The sequence below is a fragment of the Camelus dromedarius genome, chromosome 3 (genome assembly GCF_036321535.1).
Source record: "Camelus dromedarius isolate mCamDro1 chromosome 3, mCamDro1.pat, whole genome shotgun sequence".
Classification (NCBI taxonomy): domain Eukaryota; kingdom Metazoa; phylum Chordata; class Mammalia; order Artiodactyla; family Camelidae; genus Camelus; species Camelus dromedarius.
This window is the reverse complement of record NC_087438.1, coordinates 8,316,211-8,334,642: the sequence shown is the minus strand read 5'-3', so window position 1 is coordinate 8,334,642 and position 18,432 is coordinate 8,316,211. Positions and strand designations below refer to the sequence as shown.

Here is an 18,432-nt window from a genome sequence, read left to right as displayed (position 1 = left end):
TACCTCAGTGATTGCCGTGAACATCCAACAGTGTCTGATGAGGAAAACATAGATGACCCAGTGGAGAAGTGGGAGTTTGAGTCACATGTTTTAATCATGAGTCACTTACCCTCAGATTCATATTCATATCTGTGTGTCAGTATTAGATAATGAACATTTATGGTCCCCATATTTGGGATTTCCTGAAAGTAGGTATATTGATGCATTTTTTGAGCTACTTAACTTCAGAATTCCTCAGCATGTAACTCAAGTACCCATTCGATTGCAAAAGAATGCCATCAGTGTATCGGAAGAAACCTGTACCTTTGGGAGTCCCATGTATACGTACATTAAGACTCCAAGAGACTGGGTAGTCATGTCTGCGTGCTATTTCTCATCAGAACAGTAAGCTTTATGGCCTGTGAACCCCAGTAGAAAGTCTAAATTGTGTTCATTAGTCCCCTTTCCCTGATTCGTCACAGAACTGCACTCTCAGGGGGTAATTCTCCTATTTGATCCATGTTAGCCTCATAAAGAAGTAGAGCTTCCAGACTTTTTTGATTTTCAGAACCAGCCAAAATAAAACGAAGTGCAAAAAATCCTTTGCCAGCCGTGGATGTCACATTTGGGGGAAAATACTATCTTTGGGTAAAAACTACTGTTGACAAGTTCAAGATTTCATACACAATTGGGGAGAATGAAAAAAATTCCAAAAATTTCATTAAAGAAGTACCTATGTGTCAATACCTACAAAAAAGTTCTGGAAGCCACAAGCTTCTAAAAAGTTCTATTAGAAATAAAACACCTGTTTGAGATAACCCGTGCTATGATCGGTACCTTTTCTCCTTTACCACGGTTTCTTTCTTTCGGTTTTCCAGGAAACGTCGCTGTGGTATCATGACCTAACAAGGCAGATTGCCCCATTCATTTCCACTCTTATTATAGGCACAGTACTTCCGTTTGATGTTTCTAAGCCAATCCTTAATGAACATGAACTTTGATGAATATTAATGTTTTACACTTGCCTTAATTGATAATATGTTTTGCTTAAGTCCTGCACTTTCCATACATTTTTTTTGGTGAAGATATGTTTTTTTCAGCTCTTCGTCTTTAAACCATATGTTAAAAGGCTGTAAGTAATAGACACTTCCTCTCTCGCCTCAACTTGTAAACCTCCCGCTAGGAGGCTAATAAAGGGGAGAGTGAAATGTGTTTCCTTCTGTTTAAGGAGGTGCAACTAAATCATTCCAGTATAAGTGAATAAAGGATTTTTGAATTTCTGAATATGACATCGACCTTAATGGCCTTTAAAGGGGTAGACAAAACCATAGTTGGTGAAGGATTCCTTAGTAAGTAGACTGGTTGGGGGACAGCCCTGGGGTGCTGACTCCCTTAGGAACCTGGCTGGTTCATATGGGGCTGGAATTTCTCCTCCTCAGAATTTTTTTCCTTGGTGGGGCGTAGAGGAATGGGTAATCTGATTCTTCATTGCTGTGCAAAAACCCCATAAGAAATGATGCTGTCATGGTTTTTAGGCATGACTCCAGGAGACACATGTAAAGCCTGGTAAATGACGGCAGGGATATCTGGTGGTGAAGAACTCCAGTTCTGAAGTCCAGCTGCTCAAGTTCATGTAACAAGTGTCACTACTAACGATCTGTGTGATTTGGGGCAAAATATTTAATCTTTCTGAATCTCTTTTCTCATCTCTAAAATGAGAGAATGACTTGTTCCATTTGAACGTGTGCAGAAACAATGCTAAAATTCCACTCTGTGCTTAAGTGGCTTGTTTAGTACAACAAAAAAGGTGGCTATTCTTCATGGCAGGAGGGTTTGAACAGAGGCAGTTTCAGGGGAGTGGGAGGTGAGTTCCCCTTGTTATCCAGTGGGGAGTCACCTCCTCAATAAAATGCCAGCTCTTCTCATCTTCATTATGTTTTCTTAATATCCCGCAGTCCAGAGTGCTCAAGTGCGAATTAAGGGAAGCACAGCATTGGTGGAGACAAAATTGTGAATTTAGAGCAAGAAACAGGAAACATAGCACAAATCTACAGAGTTAAGTGAGCATTAATTTCCATCCAGTCCATTGGATGACCTGAGAAGTCTTGAAAATGCCGAGGAATCACATCATTCTAGATGGGCTGCAGTTAACGAAGCACAAATTCAGTTTTTAGGAGCTCTAAAGAGCTGTAAGCCAGGCTGTAGGCATCCTCACACTTATTTCAGATGTGCAGTGTGAATTCTAGAACCAGCTGAAGCTGTGTCATACAGTCAGACGCCTCCGTTTTTTCCTACTTGGGTAACGTTCAGAAATAGAGGTGTGTTCAAAACATCTTGTAGAAAATCCTTCAAAATTCTCAAAAGAGAGTGTAACATTTCCACAAATGCTAAGTCACTGATCCTGTAGTGACTGACATCTTTTTAATATACAGTGTTACAATACCCACCGAGTCCTTTGATTCCAGATAAGTTTGGACTTGTTTGGGTTAGCTCCCTAACCCTGCTCCACACACCACCAACCCCGCTGCAGGACAGAGGACACACTTAGAGATTGTTCTCAGGCATTCAAGAAGACGTGGAACAAATATTCTACAATTCGTGAAAGACTGCTGACCAGATATTTAAATACTGCTCTCAGTTTAAAAAAAAAAACGCTGAGAAGCAAATAAAAAGCACAAAAACAATGCTCAAGTACTAGAATCACAGTGATGCTGGCCATATTGAGCCCGTTCACCCATGTGTGATTCTCACCTCCAGGACAGAGCATCAGTAGCCACGGTCCTCTGCGTTATAACTTCCCAAGACGCAGTTAAATCTTAAAAGTGAGAGGTCAGACCATTCCCGGCTAAGTGTAAAAAATTGTGCTAATATCCAAGGAGCATGTGTTACACAAAGAGTCATGATACCAGAATATTTGCAGAGGTAGCGTTTGATGTATTGAAATGTACGTTTTCCAGAATTTACTCATGTTTGTTTTAAACGCACCCCTCTGATTTCTTGGAACTTTAGTCTTTTTTTTTTTTTTTTCCAAAGAAATATTTTTAAAGTATTCTCTCTGGCTTGTGTCTTAGCCAAACACAGTTCTTGCGGGAAGAACTTAAAATGCTTAGTCATGTGCGCTTTCTGCTTGGTGTTCCTTCTGTGCCTCCGCCTAGAGCAATGACATAATACCTAAGTCCGGCCGCAGAGACAGGGCCCACTCTGTTTTGACAGAGTATTATTCATGATCACCCCTTTTACATAAATGTTAAAGAATATCAAATAAAGACATGAGCTAATTATGCAAAAAATCGAAACAAATGCTGCTTTTAATACTGGGAGACTAAGATGCAGTAATCTTAGCTGTCAGATGCATTGAGTTATCTCTTAGGAGATACTGCCTCAAATACATGCTTGAGATGTGAAAAAAGGGTAAAATAAGATAGACACTTTCCATCTGCGTTCTACCAGAAGGAAACTCTCTTTGTAATTTAAAATGTTGCATTCTGCCAAGGGGTGTGTGTGTGTGTGTGTGTGTGTGTGTGTGTGAGAGAGAGAGAGAGAGAGAGAGAGAGAGAGAGAGAGAGAGAGAGAGAGAGAGAGATAGAGAGAGAGAGAGAGAGAACTTTAAAGATGAGGAATTCTGCATTCGTTGTCACTAGCCCTTGGAAAGAGCATACATTCATTGTAAAACCATTGCACTGCGTGGCATTTTAGGAGTAGTTTATAGAGCAGATGTGTTTCTGCCTGTCATTAATTAATGCATTTAAAAATGTGTTTTAAATTCACTCTCTTGCAGTCTTCGCAATCGTGTGTTCACTAACTGGAGATTCCTGCCTTCAAGCTTTGTTTGTGCTCAAAATATACATTTGTATGAATTTCATGGATGGACAGTTTACAACATCAGGGATGCCGGGGGTTTGTGGAACTGTAACCGGATGGTCAGCTACCCATCCTGTTTGAGAAACCAAGGGTGCTTTGAATACAGTGAACTGAATTTCATGCCACAGCAGAGCAATGAAATCCTTTCATCTTAATTTGTCATTGCATGAGCATTCATTAAGGCATAGAGAAAGGAAGGTGTGTGTCTTGCCCCAATAGGTCCCAAATAAGAGCTTTTTACCCCAATAGGGCAAATGAGAACCAAAGTATGTTTTATTCATGGGATTTAGTATATAAAGCCTATACTCCTAGTTGGAAGGGTCAGATTTACACTGATTCACAAATACGAGCTGGTGTGTGAAGTCATGTATTTCCAGCCTCCAAGTACCGAATGTCCCGTTTCTGACTGTGTCCCACACCAGGTCACCAGCGTTTAGCAGCAGCAGGCAGCATGAGGGTTTTAGTTTTATATGAGTCCTTGTCACCACCAGGCCCTGGGCAAAAGGCCAGCGTTGTTGGTTTGACTTCCTTCCTCTTCCTTTTCTCCCTTTCTTTCCTCTCCCACATCCTGCGATCCATTCTGGCCGTAGACAGCAGAGATAAGTGCAGACTGCAAATGAAGAGCTGAGCTGGCCCTGGAAATATTACCCCTTGCAACTGTTTAATTGCGGAGAAGTCTTTGTGCTGGCGCTTTGCCGTGCCCCTCAGAAAGCACATTCAGTAATTTGACTGTCAATCATTTGTAATTTTATACCTTAGAGTCTGGAGGGGTAATAAATAGAATTAGAGCTTTCCACTGGAATGCTGATACTCAGAAAATGAAAAGCCAGAATTTCCGGAAGAGTCCTTAATACGTTCCTTTGAAAGATCAGGTTTTATTAAAATTAAGAAAAAGCAAACTATTCACATTAAACTTATTTCAAGCCACTACAAAATCTGTCACTTATTTATAACATTCAAACTTTCCTGTATTAGTGCTACTTAGTCTTCTACCCAGCTGTCAGTGTTAGGAGACAAAAATGACCAGGACATTAAAAATGTCATTTCTTTCTTTATATTTGGTCAGAGAAATTGGATTATTTGTCCAGAAGGACAACGTAGTGAATTATTTTTAAATTGATGATACCATGTTAAATAGAGATTCCTTCATCCTTTGGTTCTACTTTTATTTTGTAAGACTTAAAAATCTTTTATTTTCTTTTAAAACAAAATTGGTAAGGCTATTGCTGGAAGCCTCTGAAGTTAAAATGATGTGTAAAAGAAAATCAAGAACATTAGAAGGTAAATAATGCTCCTGTTTTCATGCATGCCTGTTATGATGTCCAAAATCTAGGATTGAAAACAATTTAGGGCTTTATCTTTTAAGTGTAACATACATACAAACAAATGCAAATGCCATCAGGTACAGCTTGCTCAAGGTGATGTGTAAGAGGCAGCCACAGTATTGCGTTTTACTTATCAGTTTATTTTCTTTGTTGAATAGCGTTTCATCGAGCACATACACCATATATGTCCATTCTCATAACTGGGCATTTCAGGGGTGGCCAGTGGGGGATGATGTGAACACTGCTGATGTGAGCATCACAGGTGATGTCTTCTGATGCACTTAAGCACGTTTCTAGTGAGTGTACACCTGGGAGCAGAATTTCTGGGACATAGAGTTTGCATATAAAGGGCTTTAAAAGAGATTAACACACATCAAGTTTCTTGTACCATTTTATATCCCCACTCAGTGTTTGAAAGTTCTAATAAAACCCAATACTTGCCAATGTTTGGCCTTTTCTCTCCTCTGTCTTTTCTATATTAACCCTTCTGATGGGTAAGTAGTGACATCCCATGGAAGTTGAAATGTGCATATCCTTTGTGAGTGATGAAGTTGTACATCTTTTCATTTGTTTATTGGCTGTGTGGATATCCTGTTTTATAAAGTGCTTGTTCAAGTATTTTGAAATGTATATATGTGTATACACACACACACATATACACACACACACACATATATATACACACACTCAGAGAAAAATTTCTCCCACTACTGCTCCTTCACTTTCTCACTGGAGTCTTTGATAAACAGAATTTTCCAATTAGTATGAACCAGTTTACACCTTTTGTATTCCTTTCATGGTTAGCACTTTTTGTGTCCTGCTCACGGAAGCCTTGGCTACTCTAAGGTCATGCGTGTGTTCCATATTTTACTTTCAAAGCTTTTCTGTTTAATCTTCCGCCTATAGACCAGCACTTTATATGGAATTGATTTTTGTGTATTTTTGAGACGGGAGTCAGGGTACATTTCTTCACCATACAGATAACCAGATGGAAGCACCGTCTTTCCCATGCAGGGCAGTTTTAGGAGCCTCATGAGTTAGGTCTGTGTGTGGCTTGGTGTCCAGGTTCTCTCTCATCCCACCCTTCTGTCTCTCCTTCCATGGACACCACATGGTCTTACTTGCTGCAGCTTTGTAATGTGCCTTCTCATCTGTTAGGTTCTGCCTTCCAGGTTTGTTTCTGTCCTTCAAGGCTGCTTGCTCGTCTTGGCACTGTGCGTTTTCATGCACATTTTAGAATCTATTACCTATTACTTCAGCCTCTCCCACCCCTGAAAAAAAACAGCACGTTGAGATTTGGATTGGAATTGTGTTAAATCTATCAGTTAACCCAAGGAGATTGCAACCTTTGTAATATTAAACCTGTCCATCCATAAACGTGGTATTTCCCTCCAATCGCTGTGTCTGCTTTAATGTCAATAGGATTGTGTAGTGTTTGGTGTGGAGGTCTTATACCACGTTCACAGATTTGTTCCTAAGCATTGGATGTTTTTCTATGATATTTATAAATACTACTATTGTTTTAATTTCTTTGCTGTTAATATACATAAAGAAAATTGATCTTTGTCCATGTTTCTTTTTGTTTTTACTTTCTTGCCTAAGACCTCCGGTACAATGTTAAGAAGAGTGAGTGATGATAGCAGTGGATGATACCTTCTTACTCATATTTAAGGAGAAGTTTTCAGTATTGAACTCTGAAATTTTTTTCATTATCCAATTGAGGGGATTTCTCTCCAGGCCTTATTTGCAAAGATAGTCTTTTAAATTATAAGTGACTGTTGGATCGTTTGAAAAACAAATACTTATGCTTTTTTTTAGGATCGAGTTTAAACCATTATTATGGATATTCCGCAAGGTCCAGCTCTTTCTACTTCTTTCCTGGAAACACTAAAATCAACCAAACATACAAAAGAATTAGGATTACAGTTCCATTTACAGTAATACTAGGAAAAGAATGAGCCACAAACTCATATAAAGAGGGTAGGCAGTAAGGGAGGGTATAGCTCAGTGGTAGAGCAGATACTTGGCATGCGTGAGGTCCTGGGTTCCATCCCTGGTATCTCCACTTAATAAATAAATAAATAAACTTGACCACCCCCACCCCCCAAAAAGAGGGTATGCAGAGTTTAAACACTGCTTTCTAGATATTCAGTATGTACGTTTCATTTAAAAAAAGAAGGGAGAAGGGAAAGATGGATGGAAGGAAGGAAGGGTCATGACTCAGCATCCTTCATTGGAACACTGAGCTCTGAAGTCATGGGGGACACAGGAGAGACAAAAAGCCCCATGGAGGACACGCTCCAACAAGAGAGAATAATCTTGAGGGAAGTGTTACAAGAACTACGTTATTAGTTTTCACTTCTCTCATGCTCAGCACCCTTCTCCTTCCCAATGTTACTAAGCAAAAGTCAGGCCAAGATATAGTTGCCATCATTCAAAAATAAGTAATAAACTGGAAGGTTTAAATATAAAACAGAGGGTTAACACTATCCAAAAAAGTAACAAATAAATCGGAAAGAGAAAAAAGTAACACAATAATACACAAAAGGCAGGGAAAGTATGACTCCAGAAAATAAAATTACCCTCAGAAAACATAAGAGACAGTTGGCCGTATTCTTTAATAGCCTGAAGACATTTAAAATGATGGAGGAGAAATGAAATCAAAGAGATAACGATAAGTCAAAAAAAGACGTGAAAGGAATAACAATGAATTGGCAACGCTCATGGAAAAATAGGAAAAAAAATAAAGCCACTTTCTGAAATGAAACCACATTAGAAATTAGAAGGCTCAAGAAGAATAGCGCAGAAATAAAGAGAGGGGACTGGTAGAGGGAAATAAAGCGGAAGATGGGAAAAAACCTCATAAAGCAACCAAAACAGAAGGCAATAGGTATGGAAGGGAGAGAGCTGGGAACTGATGCGGATGTGTGAGTGGTGGTGGTTCTCACCTGGGAAAGTAATTTTCTTACAGGTGAGACTATCACCCTGGCTCTTAATTCTCTTCTTCAGTTTTCAATGTCAGAAGAGACCTGAACGATTTATTCACAGAGAATTTCGAAGTAAGGCCATGAGTTGCCCAGTTTCAGGGGCATCTTCACAGAAATGAGGGTGAGCTGTGCTCTGCAGGCATCACAAACACCACCTGGGGCTACACCCTAGGGAGAGTGACCCATCTTGCCAGCAACAGAGGATCTTATCAAATCTGCACCAGCAGGAGACACAGGAACCAATGAACCATCGTTGCAAAACTGTCTTAGAGACAACACTGTCGGTCAAGACCTAGACCCAGGTGCATGACTTAGGGCCGGACATACAGCTGTCTGAAGGGAGGGTGCGGTGGCTGTTGGGGTGTGTGGAATAAGAACTACCCTTTACTTTATAAAAGTACGTACTGTTTGAATTTTTAATAATCCGCTTGTATTGTTTGAAAAATAATCAAAACCTAATTTTAAATCACCCTGTTTAGTTCTTATTGGAGCTAATACTAAATACTAGTAGTCTTTCCTTTCAATGTCATTAAATATTATCCTAACAATTTTAGTTGTATAAACTTTTAGAATTGAAGAAAGTATTTCCTTAATAAGTTATCAACCTGTTAATACTCACAGTTACCTACTTACACCGCAGGTGTTATCTCTGTTTTAAATAACGCGCCCTAGGTCATCTAGTTTTTACGTGACCTGAGTCCATTTTGGCACACAGTTCAATAAAGTGTTTAAAATACATTGTTCAATCCATGTTTCTGGAAGTCGTAGCTAAAAGAGGGAAAATCAGGTAAAAAGACTCAAAGGAGTGTTTGAGCTACTGTAATAGCTGGAGGAGGGTGGATGGGAATGGATATCAGGAAATAAAATTTAGCTTTAAAGTCAGCATCTAGACAAGTTCTCTCTTCTGTGAGCCCTTTGGGTTGGTTAAACTTTGCCCCATTTTATACTTCTTTTAAATTACAATTGCATTTCAAAAAATGAAAAATTAAATTCGAATAAACTTGTGTTGGTGGCTCTGCCCATCTTTGAAATAAAACTAGACTGGCTTTGAAAACGAACTCTAAACCGTCTTGAATGTGTCTCCTGCCTTTGAATTCACCAAGGAAACAAAGTCTAGATTCAGTATGAGATAATTTTATGGTTCTGTGGGGACTATTTTTTTTTTTATGTGAGAGACAGTTGGGGATCCAGATACAAATTCGGGGCAGAGGAATGGAAGATTAGAAAACTAGAATTTGCTAGGCAGGCCAGTGGGAGGGTCCTTTTGTGATGAAATGTTGCATAAACAATGCCGATGGGGGTCTAAATTCACTGTTGCCATGGAGACCTTTGTGCCTGGCTGAACTCAATTCTTTTCTCTTTTAAGACGGCAACCACTAGGCTTGCGGTGTCTTGATGCTTCTTGTTTTGCTTTCTCTTAAACTGTTTGCAAGTGAAAGCAGGAATAAAACTATGATAATTCGGCGTCCTGACTTTTTTGAGGCTGTTTTTCCACGCCGTTCGTGATTTCTGAGCTCCTCGGGGGTTCCTGGTGCGGGGAGGGAGGAGCGGATGGGAGATCGCCAGGAACCGCCCGCACCGCTGCCCGGGAAGGAGGGAAAAGTAACCCCTCATCTTTGTGACTAGTCGACTTGTTTGCCTCGACTACAGTTTTGAAGTATTTAAGGACCGTTTGTTTCCAAAGGTAATAGAGAAAAAGTGAAAACTGAACGTATTTGATTTTTAAATGCTTTCATTATGAATGTTGTTTTTTTTTGTGATGGTTTTAACTGAAGTTTGAAAACTGCAGGTTGAGCGGTATGTGTAGAAAACATGGATAGAATTGCTTGCCGGCCTCACGGTGATCAGTCAGTTTGTTCAGCGCGTTAATGTTGAAATTGTAAGAGCCAGATAACCGAATTTGTGCTGTTTCCCCGTCAACTAACCATTATAACTGCTTAATAATAGTTTTTAGTAGAACTTGGTGTGTCATAGCTACATACTTCAGATTTTATGAAAGTTATGATTATCCACGTAAATAGCCATTTATAATTAAGTGAGAATTATCTAGTAATTAAAACTTGATTTGGAAATTGTGGGTCTTTTTTGTTCCTCTTCAGTATGATTAAATGAATAACCTCACCCAGGAAAAAAAATTATACATAAGAGTATAAAGGCATAAAAATCGCCCAACCAGTGTCACTATACAAAGTAACTGTAAAAATTCAATATATTGGACACCTAACTTGTTGCATTACATCTGTCTTTCTTATAGAGATAATTTAGTTCTCAGTGGCGGGCTTTATGTTAAAATTAGAATGCGATAATTGCATGTTTTGCTCATTCTAAATTGCGCAGGTGTAAATGGGACACAGACATTCCATAATTATAGAAAACCTTTACCAGATAACTGTTTGCAGATTGCTTTTGTTCAGATAACTCATTGAGAGAATCACTAGCCAAAATTTACAATGACTTCATAGATTTCACCTGTCACTGCTAGACTTAAAATATTTTGATACTCAAGAGATTAAAGAAACAAATTGATTTTAGAATGCTGGTAATTTAACAAGATGACAGTCTATGGGAGTTGTATATTAGATTTCTGTATATCTGTAAGACAGGTGTGCATTGTAGAATTGTGAGTATAGTAAATATGGAATGCCTTAGAAAGCCTTTAGGTTTTTATCTTTAAAGTTGAGTGTTTTCAAATGGATAATAATAGCAACAGAGGATGACTTTCCACTATGAAAATCACAAATTAACATTTTACGTGATTAGTATTATTTGAAATTTGAATGATTTTGTAACTCAGATACTAAGTACAAATAATGACCATGTTGACATGAATTGACTTATTTTTATCAGAAACATATTGTCACATGTTGTAGTATGTTAATTGCCTAGCATGGATAAATTTTATTTTAAAGAAGCTAACAAAGGATGGCTTGCATATACTCTGAGGGGGTACCTCTTAAGAAATGTTTTATTTCCATTAATTAAAGTTTTAAAAGTTTATGTAAATAATATTATGGTGAAGAAATCTTTTCATTTTTAAGGAATGGAAGTAAACCTCAGTGGTGTAGATTGAGGATGGTAATTTAAGAAAACTTTGACCTTTGAAAGTATTTTCCGCAGATTGACTGTTATTTAATAATACTGCCTAAATATAAAAGTAAACAAGTGTTAAGCTTCACTTTAGGAATATAATGTCTAGGCACCCACTTTGTGTAACATCAAGGTAATGGGTCCAAGTGACAGTGAACCTTTAAACTATAGGGCATCGTGTATGCATACTATTCAAAAAGTTTTTTAAAAAATAAAAAGTTAACTGACATGCATAGATGCTCTTTACCCATGTTGCCAAGTATAAATATTTTTTATGGGAAGGGTATTTAAACTGTTTTTAAGTTTAAATTATTTTTAAGTAACTTCTTTTTTAAATCCAGAATTTATATCATGTAGCTGTATCTGTAAACATACTAAATAGGTCCTTGAGGTGACATTCTAAAACATAAGCAGAGAGTCAAACCAGATATGATTTAAAAGAAATAGACACTCTGAGGATTTCTAAGGCGAAGTGGCAAAATCCTTTCTGGGCTATTTTACTCTTAAAGTTTTATGCGCACAATTAAGAAAACTAGTCTCAGTTGTTTTAAAAACCATATTTACCCAGGCAATTCCAGATTTGGTCCAGCTCAGCTGATTATATTGTCAAGTTGCAGAACTGCAATGAATAAACCAACAGTTCCGACTGGAATGGTTTTGGAACAAAGATTTGTGTTTGTGTTTCTACAAGTAGCTTATTAACATGTGAATTCTGATTTAGAGCTCTGCTTTATAGCTTGTTTATAATTCTTGTATTTTGCAATACCTTATATTCACCAAATCTTTGTTGAGTCCCTCCAATGTGGTATCATTGCATGAGGTGCCAGGTACAAAAATGGAAAGAGATATTTTCAAGGTTTCAAGAACTAAAAAATCTGGTGAGGATGCCAACATGAGCACTAGTAACTGTAATGCAGTCAAATAATTGCTCTAAAGGAGGCGTGGCCAAGGAGAGCAGGAAACAGCAATGAAGTTTATGCAGTATATTCAAATATGTTTATTTGACCCTCCCAACCCGGGATGGAAAAAAGTTAAGTTATTGTATGAAATTCCTGTTACTGAGTGACTTATAAAGATTATTTCCGTGTAGTTGCCAGAGAAATCCTATGAAAGTGTAAATCCTCTCATGTTACTACTGTATGTAGAGTAGAAGTCAAAGGGCCGAGAAGCCCCTGCGCGATCTGCTGCCTGCCACCCCAGTCTCTCCCACATCTCCTGAGTCTTCCTCTTGCTTACTTGGCTCCAGCATAGAAAACTTCTTGCTTCTCCAGGAACGCACTCCCAGCACAAGGCTTTTGCATTTGCCATTGACTTCTGCTTAACACAGTGAGACAGCCCCCTCCACCCCAAATCCAGCCCAGACAGACACATGCCCCGTTCCTTCGGCTCTTTAGATCTTTGCTCCAGTGTCACCTTGTCAATGAGTACGTTTCCGATAACTCTACTTAAATGGCCCCCCCATCTTTTCCTGCCCTGTTATCCTCCATTGCCTTTACAAAAGATGGTGCCCTGTGTCGTCCACTTGTCCATTTTGTTCAATGTTCATTTTCTCCACTAGAACATCACCTCCACAAGGGCAGGGCTTTTGGTCTGATTTTTGTCTTGATGCCTTCTCAGCACCTGGACCCAGTAAGCCTGCCTTCCTTACTGAATGAACAAATGAAGATCTGAATACAGTTGGCTTTTTTATATTGATGAGTCCTGTATCCATAGTTCAACCAATTGCAGATCGAAATACTTGGGGGGGAAGAATTCCAGAAAGTTCCAACAAGCAAAATGAATTTGGTGTGCCCTGGCAACTATTTACTAAGTATTTACATTGTTTGTTTTTTTACAGCTATTTACATAGCATTTGCATTATATGAAGTATTACAAGTAATCTAGAGATGACTGAATGTATATGGGAGGATATGCATAGGTTATATGTGAGCACTACACCATTAAATACAAGGGACTTGAGCATCTGTGGATTTTGGTATTCCCTGAGTATCCTAGAACGAATTCCTCAAGGATACTGAGGGATGACACCAAATACACAGTATTCTACTTTGTGGTTGTTGTTTCAGATTTTTAAAAATAGAGAACATTGAAAGTTACCACTTGAAACCCATTATTCTAGCCTGAATGCAGAGAAAGTGGTCAAATACAAGCAGAAGATTCCTCATCGCTTATGCACCAGCACTTCTAGCCCAGACTCCGGTGTTGTCACAGAGTAGGAGGGGGAGTGTCCCTTCTGTGGCGTGGTCTGTGACATCAGATGGACTCTTGGTGAGGACACCCAGCTTCTTCTCCCCTCTTCCCACCCTCTGGCTGTGGAAACTTGACCAGTGCCTTCAGCTTCCATAGTCATCAGCTGCTTCTGCCGTAAAAGGTGTGGCCGTCACTAACACTCCAGCTTTCCCTAAGGGTCTGTGATTTATCTGCATGGTCTCCACAGTATTCTTTATAAGAAACACACAAAGAAGCATATACAGTCTCTAAAATGTTAAATCATATATTTCTTCATGTTTCTAATGTCCATTAACCTGAGAAAGAGATTCAATGGGCTGGATTATTCATGTGATCATATTCAGTTAGCAGCTCTGTTAAACAAAATGCTACTCAAAAAACAAAATACTTTCTTAGGGTCCTAAGAATTACTAGTCAATATTCATCATATGCATAGCGGTATCTTGTATAGTGTGGCTGTATCTAATGCTGGCTTACCTGGAAAGCATAATGACATTGGATGTATTTTATTTGTGGATCAAATCACCTGCCTTTGTTTCATCAAGTTCATCATACATTTGACAAGTTTAAGCTCCGCACTTGTGTTTTTAAAAATAAACTCTGCAAACTCTAGGAATTTAACAGACACTACAGAGTGGCTAACTTTATAGTGATCTTCTCTAATGTATTTTTCAGAGCTGTGAGGATCACTTCCTCTAGAAGTAAAACTGTTGAGTTAGACTGTGGCTTCCAAAGGTACCAGCTCACTTTTGAAGAAGAAAAGCCAATTTTAAGTGTTGGTCAAGTGTCTGATGGTTTCAGTATAAGACAAACAGGTTATTAGAACCTTTCTGTATCCCATAAGCCTCAGCTGCTGTTTGCATGTCGAGTGTAGTATCTGAATAGGTTTTCCTCCAATGAGAACACAGAATGAGATAATTGCATAGCCTCCACATTGTTCACATGGCCCCTCTTCAGTTCATTTCAAGCCCTCCTGCTCCTCTGAACCAATTTCTGATTGTTTTCATTGGCGTTAAGCAAGTTTCTGCAGGAGATACTATATTCAGTGTTGAAATGTTTAAAGTAATTAAATTTAGGTGCCAGGGTTGGGGATTAGTTGCATCTACATGATCACAAAGCTCTTCTGCCAAAAAATAGAAACCATCAATACAGAGGGGAGGATGAAAAGACTTAAAGAGGGGAACTTGGAGTGGGCTGGGGGCTGTGTCTGCGCCATCCCCGGCCCCAGGTGTTTGGGCCATTTGGCCGTGATGCTCCCCTGCGGTTTCCAGCACAGGTAGCTGCGTTGTGGCCCAGACCTGCCTTGGACCTGATGCTGTTTGCAGGCCGTCATATATTTGGCAAATGTACACGGATATTTGTCAAATAGCGTTCATTTCCCATGCAGGGACTTATTCTCTCAGTATGTTTGCGTTTGTTCACGTAAAAACTGATGAACTTGACCCTTTTATTTTGTTATTGCTCTGAAAGGATCATTGATACACTTAATGAGCTCATCCAGGGCTCTTGATTCCGTGTTTACTTCCAGGATCTCACTAAGTCCCCGCGAAGGCCTTATGAGTTAGATCATATCCCTGAGCTGTGGATCAGAAACATTAACCGGAGACGTGACTTCGTTACGTGGCGTGTCACAGAGATGAATTAGTGTGAAGTTTAGAATCCATGTCTGCTGAGCTCTGCAGCTCACGCTCAGCCTTCTAGCCAACAGCGCTGCTCAGTTTAATCATCTCACTTAGATTTTGGAAAATCTTCATTGATTTTTGCCTCTTCAGAGATATCCAGCCCCCTCCTCCCCACCCCACTGCATAATTCTCCCTTTGTTTTTCGTTACTAGTTCCCTCCCGCCTGCCTGCTCTCCCTTTTACTGTGAACTGTTTCACCCGCCAGTCAGCATGTTCCTGTTTGGGATCCTGCTGGGCCTGGAGCTCTGGGGCTGGTGATGAGGTGCTGCCGGACACCCTCCCACATCAGAATCGGCTGGAGCAACTATCATAAAGGCCGCTTCCTGACTCAGCATCTCAGAGGCTGGCCTTGGACATCTGCATTTTTCATAGATTCCCTAGAAAACTGCTAGACCCAGGAGCTTTTGAGAACTGCCTGTCTGATTTCACAGATAGGCAGAAGCTGGCTGTATGGGAGGTGGAGGGACAAGTTCAAGGGCGATCTGAGAGTTCTCTGCAGAGATTTGGGGGCAGGATAGAGATTGGAACAGTCCTAGCTGCCACCTTGGAGATGCATGCAAGTGACAGATTCAAGGTGATATGAGATTGGCGGGGTCATCAGCATGTGATTAATCCAAATCTTGTCTCTTTCCAGGCCCACTGTCTGCCAGGCTGTATTGGTGCATGCATGTGTGAAATAAAGAGGGAGACAGACAGACAGAAGGGAAAGTTCTGTTCACGTGGATACCAGCTGGGCTGCTCAGAGCTAAGAAGGTGGATGCTAGACACGTGGTCAAGGCCTGATCTTAGAATGTTGTCCCCATTTCTCAGTCTGTTTCATGATAATTGTGTTGTTTGTTTTATTGTGCAGCCATGTGTATCATTTTCATTCCTTTCAATAAGTCTACAGAAGCCAAAGCATCTCATAAGGATGACTTAAGCTAAATGGCATAGCACAGTTGTTATTACAACCCTATTTACTGAGTTCTGGTACTTGCCAGTCCCTCTTCTAAAAGTTTGGAATAAAGAGAGGCGAAGCCACTGCCTTCATGGAGCTGTCATGTTAGTGGGGGCCAGAAGATGAGTCAGTGGCTATTATTATTATCACCCCTCCGCTTCCTTTCCAAAGCACCACAATCTAGGAAGAGAGTATGTTACAGTGACACAGAGGCTACATCCATCCTAATGAGTTTATCACTATCAGTGTTCTGTAAGACCTTACTCTTAACTTCCACTTTTAAAAGGAAGCCAGGCCAAGTTTTTTTTTTTTAAATCATCTTTGTTTGCAGGGATCACTGATGTATTGGGAAAACTTTGAGACTATGCTTTCATTGGAGACAAAATTCATGGTGAATTTAATCAGGTGTGAAATAGGCTGCTTGGCTGTGTTGTATTAGGAAAACCATGGGGCTGGAGGAAAACCAGAGTCTTTGTTTTCTCTGTAGGCCCCAGTTGTTGAATTTTAAGAAAACACGGACATACTTAGGGCTTAACTTTCTTTCCTTGAGAGCAGTGACATTCTTCTCATTGTGGTCAGGAGCCAGGTGATGGCGTTTATAAAGTACATGATAATTTCCTCTTCCAGCTGCACAGGAACATTTTACTGGACCAAGGTTACGAGTGGATATTCCCCTGCTGTAACCTTGATTTAGTTTTTGGCAACGTGTTACTCATCTTAGAACAATGTGGATGTTCATAACTTTTGAAGGCACAATTCAAAAGGGTTTTAAAGTTAGAAGATGACTCTGCTCACTGAGGAGTGAGCAGGTGTTCAGAAAGTTCACAGCTGGTGTCATCCGCTGGGCCTAATGCTGTCCCCTCACATCAGTCAGTGGAAGGGTGGGGCCAAAAGATGTAGTTAAGTGGCTGTCTCCTCCAATTCCTTTTGTTTCTTTTCTTTCTTTTTTTATTGTTTTTGGCTTTTGGTTGGTTTGTTTATTTCCTCATTGGGGTAATATATTTGGAGAAAGAGCAATGGAGCGAAATCAGGTGTAGCTCTGGTACTAACCTTATTTCATTTCATTTTCTTCTCCCAGTATGTCCCCAAAGGGCTCTGAGGCTCTCAGTCTAGTCACTTAATTCCTCTGCACCACAGATTCTGTACCTGCAAAATTAAAGGCTTCCATTCTGTGATCCCTTCCAAATGAATAGGGTTTTCTTGTCTCCCGGGCAGGGCCTTCCCAGTGTTGAGTCCCCATCACCATTTAGCTGTGGAGCAGAACAGATTGGCTAAGGTTGTTACCAAACTCAGGTTTGGCTGCTCGCCGCTCAAAAGCCAATACTCCTGAGAGGCAAGGGTTGGGAGGAAAGGAAAGATTGCTTTACTTAGGAGTCTGGCAACCTGGGGAGATGGCAGGCTCGTGTCTGAAAACCAGCTCTGAAGATTCCGCTCGATTGTAAAAGTTTTTAAAGGGAAAAGGGGAAGCTGGTCACAGTTAATCATTTGGGGAAGAGGTCAAAGTCTTCGTCATCTTTCACTGTGTGCAGACTTGCTGACTCCTGGTGATCTTTCTTTAGATGCTGTTTTGTTCACATGGTTTGCTCATGGGATTATTGAAGGGGAAGCTGCAGAAAAGATCTGGTTATCTGTTAATTACTTATTCTTAATTTCTCCTTTAACCTAAGAATCAACACGTTAGGCAAGGCATTGTGTGATCAAAAGATTTGAAAGGTGTGCTTGGGCCTGAGGTTAGTTAAACACGCGGGCACCTGGTGTAAAGGTTAGTTAAAATATAGCTTTGCTAAATTAACAAGACAAAGGGCCTCCTGCAAAGCGCTGCTTCCTGCAAAGAGCTGCTCACAGGGTCAGGTCTTACCTGGGTCCCCGGCCCAGCCTGTGTGTGTCTGTCACCCAGAGGTCTGCAGCCTTTGTCAGTTTCACTCCTCGAACAGTAAACGTTTTTTGAGCAAGAACATCCATTAGGTGCTTTTTTATTTGTGCATGATGCAAATGTTCAACTGTCAAAACTCATATGTCAGAAAATACAAAAATGTCATTTTAAAAATCACAGTAATTTAAAATGTAGTTCAAACCTTTGCTTCCCCTACCCCAGTGGATTATCTTGTGCACCCCGCTTTAGACACAGTTGCTGCCACATCTGAGCTACACAGCTCAGCAGTGTTTGGAAGTTAATGACCAAATTTGAATTCAAAGCCTGAGATATGAGAAATAAGTATATTTATAAAGCTCAGCCATCTCTCTTGCTAAGACCCTCTGCTGTGATTATAACCAGATTTGGGGGTGACTGATGAAGACCGTCATACAGTTGTGAATGATTATTCATCATTTGCAAACAAGTGCAT

At 40.0% G+C, this 18,432-nt stretch overlaps 1 protein-coding gene across 4 annotated transcripts in view; it reads left to right on the top strand.

The window, feature by feature from the left end:
- The window catches only part of CTNND2 (catenin delta 2), an 886,119-nt gene that overhangs the window by 274,503 nt on the left and 593,184 nt on the right, over positions 1-18,432 (top strand). Inside the window, exon 1 of one of the 4 annotated variants that reach the window (XM_064479568.1) lies at positions 9,328-9,836. The exons of the other annotated variants lie outside the window; for them this stretch is intronic. The gene's annotated coding sequence lies outside the window, so the exon portion shown is untranslated. Of the gene's footprint in view, positions 1-9,327; positions 9,837-18,432 lie in introns of those variants that run through there. 4 annotated transcript variants of the gene reach the window in all.